Source organism: Osmerus mordax, chromosome 28, assembly GCF_038355195.1.
Source record: "Osmerus mordax isolate fOsmMor3 chromosome 28, fOsmMor3.pri, whole genome shotgun sequence".
Lineage (NCBI taxonomy): Eukaryota > Metazoa > Chordata > Actinopteri > Osmeriformes > Osmeridae > Osmerus > Osmerus mordax.
The window spans coordinates 433422-439421 of record NC_090077.1 but is presented as its reverse complement, the minus strand read 5'-3'; the positions used below and the strand labels follow the sequence as shown (position 1 = coordinate 439421).

The 6000-nt window shown below is 48.8% G+C and overlaps 1 pseudogene; it reads right to left on the bottom strand.

Moving 5' to 3' along the window:
• On the bottom strand, positions 1-3077 carry LOC136937801 (TELO2-interacting protein 2-like; annotated as a pseudogene).
• Between the last annotated feature and the right edge of the window lie 2923 nt (positions 3078-6000).

The window sequence follows — 6000 nt, the reverse complement described above, 5'->3', positions numbered from 1 at the left end:
CTAATATGGCAAGCGCTGGTATAGCTCCATAGACCTCCATTCAATGAAGAGTGGCAGGTTGCCGGCGTAGACCCTGCGCAGAGGCAGCTTGTGTTCCACCTCCATGTGGGACAGGACCAGACGCAGCACCGGGTCGTACCGGTTGAGCCTCCGGGAGGTGACAGTGAGAGCAGGGGATTTCTACAACACTGGCAGCGCATCCAGCAGGCATGGCAACACCACCTGAAACAGTAGGGCTTTTCAGTACAGCATTAATCAAATACATGAAAGAAAAACGGCATTGAAGCAAGCAATAGCTCACTACCTGTACGAACTACAGTCGTGTGGATGTGGTTGTACCTGTATGAGAGGGGCTTCAGATGTGTACAGGTGGTTGAAAAGGGCGTGGTAGAGAACCTCAGCTCTGTTGTACTGGCGCAGTTCTGCAGCAGGCTGGTACCAGAGGGAAACGTGCAAAAAACATACATACTGTCAGTATATAAAGAACCGCAGCCTTAGTTCAATGCATCTTCCTCTACATTAGGGGTCTTCAAGCCTGCTTCCTCAGGGGCCGCTGTCCTGCATGTTTGAGATGTTCACTGATCCAGCACACCTGATTCAAATGAATGGTCGTTATCAAGCTCTGTGGAAGCCTGATAACCATTCATTTCAAACATACAAGACAGCGGCCCCTGAGGACCAGGATTTGAACACCCCTGCTCTACATTGAGCCCAGAAGTTCCTCAGGGTGTCGCCTGGGTGAGTGGCACACAGCCCAAAGAAGCTCGACTGGAACAATGTCTCTAGTTATGTAGTGCCCGCCACTCCCATTGTTAATTGGCAGGGGAATGTGGATTGGGTTTGTTTAGGTGTGCTTGTTTGCTCAATCGCAAAATAACAAACATGAAGATTGCTATTTTGCATGTATGTCTATTTTATAATTCATGTTTTGTCCACACCAACCAAGTTAACAAGGGTGTGATGTGGAGCTCCCCTGCAGATGGTTTGGTCCATATTAATTAAACACCTGGACTCTATAAAGGGAGCTCATTTGTGTATGTCATGGTACTTAGTACCATGACGTTAGTACTGAAGGAAGGCCTGAAACAGTGGTCTTTTCTTGATTATGGGCACAAATAAATTTACATTTCAATTGCTGAACTCAAGTTATTGCATTAAAAACGGTCATGTTTTGAATTTTGAGAACTAAATGTGGACTTTAGCTTTGAGTGATCAAATAGTTTCATAATATTACGTTCAGTTTCAAGTTTATTGGAATTCAGTTCCAAACTAAAATTAACTTGATGAATTATGCTATTATGTTCAACAATACAACATCAAATGATGTGATTAGGACTGTTTAATGTCATTATTCAAGTTCAGCAATTCAAATGATCCAAATTCTTGTGACACATTTCTGCCCATACTCTGAAGATGGGCCTCCTCATTTCATCCTTCAGACCAAGGCCCTGTCTCACTCAGCCCCTCGCCTCACCACATGACGGATGAGGTGGTGGAGGCAGCGGACCCCCAGCAGCTTGTTGTCGGAGGAGTAGTCGTCAGACATGAGGAGGGAGGGGGGGAAGAGCCTGTCCAGGTGGTCGGACACACAGCTGGCCTGCGTCTGGAGCAGCACCCAGGCAAACACGTACTTCAGAGCCTCGTTCCTCTTCCAGCTCTCCCTGGCAGAGACGGACGACAACACACAGGTCACAGAGAGAAAGAAGTCACTGGCACAAGGGAATACAAGCACTCATAGATGAACGTTTCCTAGTCTCGTATTTAAACCTATCTAGCCTTCCCCTACAAGCGCACCATTAGTAAGTTGCTTTGGATAAAGGCGTCTGCTAATTGAATTCAATGGATATGTAAGTGATGAACTCACTTTGTCAGGTGTGGCTGCATCAAGTCCAGGACCCCACCCAGGACCCCAGGCGGCTGCTCTGAGGCTGGGCCTGACCCCCCCAGTAGCTGAGCAGGGTTCCCCCAGCCCCCGACACGGAGCAGAGTCTTTACCAGGGAGGAGGCCCTCAGTCCTGGAGCCCTGGCTGCTCCAGGCTGCTTCCTGCAGGTGGGTCACTGCCAGCACACAACACTGGGGAGCCAGGAGGGGCAGGAGGGTCAGCCCAGGAGCAGGGGTGGTGGGGGCAAGAGGAGCCACGCTGGGCATCTCTCTGGTCACCCAGCCTGTCTAGCAGTGCCGAGAGCAGGGAGCAGACAGCTGTGGCTCTGGGCGGGACGTCCTGATAGGAGCTGGCTGGGAGCGAACCGCTGTCACACTCACACAGAGGAAGAGCAGCGTGCTGCGCCAGGCATAAGATCAGGTCTGCATAGCTTCTCCTCAGGTCTGTCCCTTGATTGCAGCAGCAGTCTAGGAACAGCCAGTGGGGGTCCGCGTGTCTGACGACCTGCTCCATGGTGTTGAGGAGAGGGACAGTCTGGTCAGAGTGGAGCCCAGGGGTCTGGAGACTGTCCTGGAGCCCGCGTAGGACATCGGCAATAGGGGGATGAGCAGGTAAAACATCGGGATCTCCTGGAGAATGCACCTCTGCCTCAGGAACCCTAGCTATTTGGAGGTCTTGCAGGACACGGGGCAAGTCCATGTTTAAATGGTAGCTTGCTACCTGTTGTTGCAGAGTTCAAACACAGCGCAAGTTAGGAGGAGATGTACACACGTGGCCGGGACCGCACCTCTTTCGCAACAATATTGGACCAGGATTGTTTCCGCTCAGAACGTAGCATTCAGCTCCAGCCTTAAATGAGATAGGGTGAACCGAAATTGTATACTAGCTGTTCTCAGACTTTGTGCATGTTAAGTTAACTTAACCATTCCAGATAGATCAAATAATTGAATAACCGGGACCCCATTTAATTATTACAGCTTGCTAGCTGGATAAACCACTGCATTGTCAAATTCAGGTTTGCTGAAAGTAGTATGGGTACTTGGATTGTTACTTACCACTGCGTTGATATTACCCAATTATTTATTATAATACGTTATAAGAAAACGTTTTGAATAAAAACATCCCGATGAATGTCTTAACTTAGAGAAGAGTGAATCCTATGGTGAATTTAAGATGTATTCAACCTAGCTTTTCTCCAGCAAGGCTAAACGTTTAGCCTCAAGAAGGAATCTCATTTCCGGTTGGGGTTCAACTTTTCAGAATAAAGGTCCTAAAACAATCTGTATTTTGGGGGATTTTTATGTCAGTTCACTTTGACCAAAATGGTACGACCACAATCCAGTTAGGATGGCAGTCAGACTAGACTAAGGTTAGACCAGGGCAGTGTTTAAACACCCTCTATGGAAGTGGACTGGTGTCACCTAGCCAGTTCTGTCAGGTGAGGGATTAGGGCAGGGGGGTCGGGGGTAAAGGCAGGGGTCAGGACCAAGGTCATGCATGCCTGTGGGAAGATATTAGTCACCCTATACACATCATGTGTGTGATTGATATAGATCACTTGTATGTACTTCCTAGAAAACAATGAATGTTAATTAAATGGTATTATGTTGTTCATTATTTTCTTCCCCGACAGATCAGACGCTGCAGTCAACTGTGGGTGGGGAATCGATGTAGATGTTTCAAATCTTCCGGGAGGGGGGGGGGGGGGGGGGGGGGCGGAGCAGGGGTGGGTCTGATCAAAGGAAAAGAAGAATTGCTTAGTTAACTTCCTCTTTCTCCCTCCCTCCAGTGATGTACCACATTCAGATGCTCCACATGGCGGTGAACCAGTCTAAACCCTACAGACCAGGTGATGAGAATACTCCCTCCCTCCCTCTCTCTTTCTCTCTCTCTCTCTCTCTCTCTGAGCTTCTCTCTCTCTCTCTCACTCTCCCTATCCCCCTCTACTTCTGTCTTTCTCCCTCTTTCCTCCATTCTCTCTCTTCCTGCCTCCCCATCTCTCTCTATTGCTCTCCCCTCATCTCTCACCATCTCTCCCTCTCTCTAACCATCTCTCTCATACTACCAGTCAGTCATTCCCTGGCATCTTTGTTGTAGTTTTAAAGGCCTGTGTTTCTCTCTATGCACTCCACTGTGAACTACAGTACCCAACATGCCTCAGCAAAGGTCAGACCAGCATCACCCCCAGGGCATTCCCACCATGATGCACCCGGCACTACCAGTCCCAGGTACACACACACACGCGCTGCCTCTTTTTCATGGGGGCAGCCACCCGGCCAGCAGCCACCCGGCCCCCCAGCAGCAGATGTACTCCGCCCTGGCCCCCACCCTCCATGACCCCGGGGCCCAACGCCCAGTCCCCGCAGGCCAACTTCCCCAAGGCGCAGCAGGTGCAGCACGGGTACAACCAGACACACATGGCCCACGTGCAGCAGGTGAGCCGGGTCACGCCTACAAGACACACATACACACCCTTCATTTTGTAGGCCAAAAGGAGAAGTCTACAACTGACAAGTACTGCCAGGGTACTGTGATTGTCTCATATGTGTGATATCAACACCCATATTGTCAGTTTTTTCGGCTCTACTACGACTCTGTCGACTCTACAAGGGCTTTATTAGTGGGGTTCGCGTCCGATCGCGTACTGTAAAATTTTATCTTTCACTACATTTTCTGCAAATACAGCAAAGAAAAGAGCCAGAACTAGTGTGTATAGTAGATAACATCATGCTAGCCAGAGTATCAGAACTTTGCTTAATGTGTGTAAAAGTTGTATTTTGATCGATATTTTTGAAAACTACAACTCTGCATTCATCTGTCGGACACACCCCCGAGCGTGGTGCACTGCGGGAAGGCACGCGATTCGCGTCGCTTTAGCGTTGTCAAAGAGTAGTGGACACACACCAGAGAGCCACGTTGTGCTCGGTGATGGTCATTCAACAGTTTTTATCAACTAATCTTCCAGCTGTGGAGGCATTCTGATGGTAGAGTAATATTTTGCGCTACGAGACTATCGGAAGTAAGCCTAGATGAATTGTAAACAGTTTCTGTTAGCGTAACCAAATCTCTGCTTTCGCTGTGTCATCTTGTCTCCAAGGCGATAGAGACATGCTTTTTGTTGTGCGTGTGTGTATACCGTTCTTTGTCTCATTCAAAATACAGTGTATTGAATGTGACAGTACAAACGTATCTATCACTGATTATCATGAACGTGTGGAAATGACTCCGGAAATGTCATTCACAATCTGACCGATAGGTAGTATTGGTCATGTGATCTTATTGCCAATCAACGCAAACGATTGCCAGGTGTGTCTCAGTGTGGGTGATTGTGAGCAGTATCTATGCAATCTTAGATCAAGTTAAATTATTTCATGTGACATTACTTATGTACATGCAAGTCTTAAATGTATGATGCGCTTGTCGCATCAAACGTAGAGATGATTGATATAGATCACTTGTATGTACTTCCTAGAAAACAATGAATGTTAATTAAATGGTATTATGTTGTTCATTATTTTCTTCCCCGACATATCAGATTCTGCAGTCAACTGTGGGTGGGGAATCGATGTAGATGTTTCAAATCTTCCGGGGGGGGAGAAATGTAGATTCAGGTTCAGAATGTAACTGAACTAGAGCGAACTGAACCAGAGCGAAGCTTCACCCGACTCATCATTTGTCCCTCCCTCTGTGGCCTGATGTCGTCACGCAGGGAGTTTGTGGAACGAAGCTTCATCTGACTGCTCAACAAAAGCCGGTCCACACCCCTCCTCCTGTGGCTCCACCTCCTTTTCCTGAGACCCCCTCCTCCCTCCTCCTGTGGCTCCACCTCCTTTTCCTGAGACCCCTCCTCCTGTGGCTCCACCTCCTTTTCCCTGAGACCCCTCCTCTTTTCCATGTGGCCCCTCCCCCCTGGTCCAGTGGCTCCTCCCTCCTCCCCAAAATATGTCGAAAATTCGGCTGCCTCGCCGGCCGGCTAGTGGGGCGCTCAAAAATCAAATCTAGAGAAATGTTTGTAAAAAGTCCCTGTTGTTGGCTTCCTGGGCTGGATGACCTCTTGGATTATTGTTGGGAACCACCGGGGGGGGAGATTGCCCCCCCCCCTGCCTCGTGTAGCCGG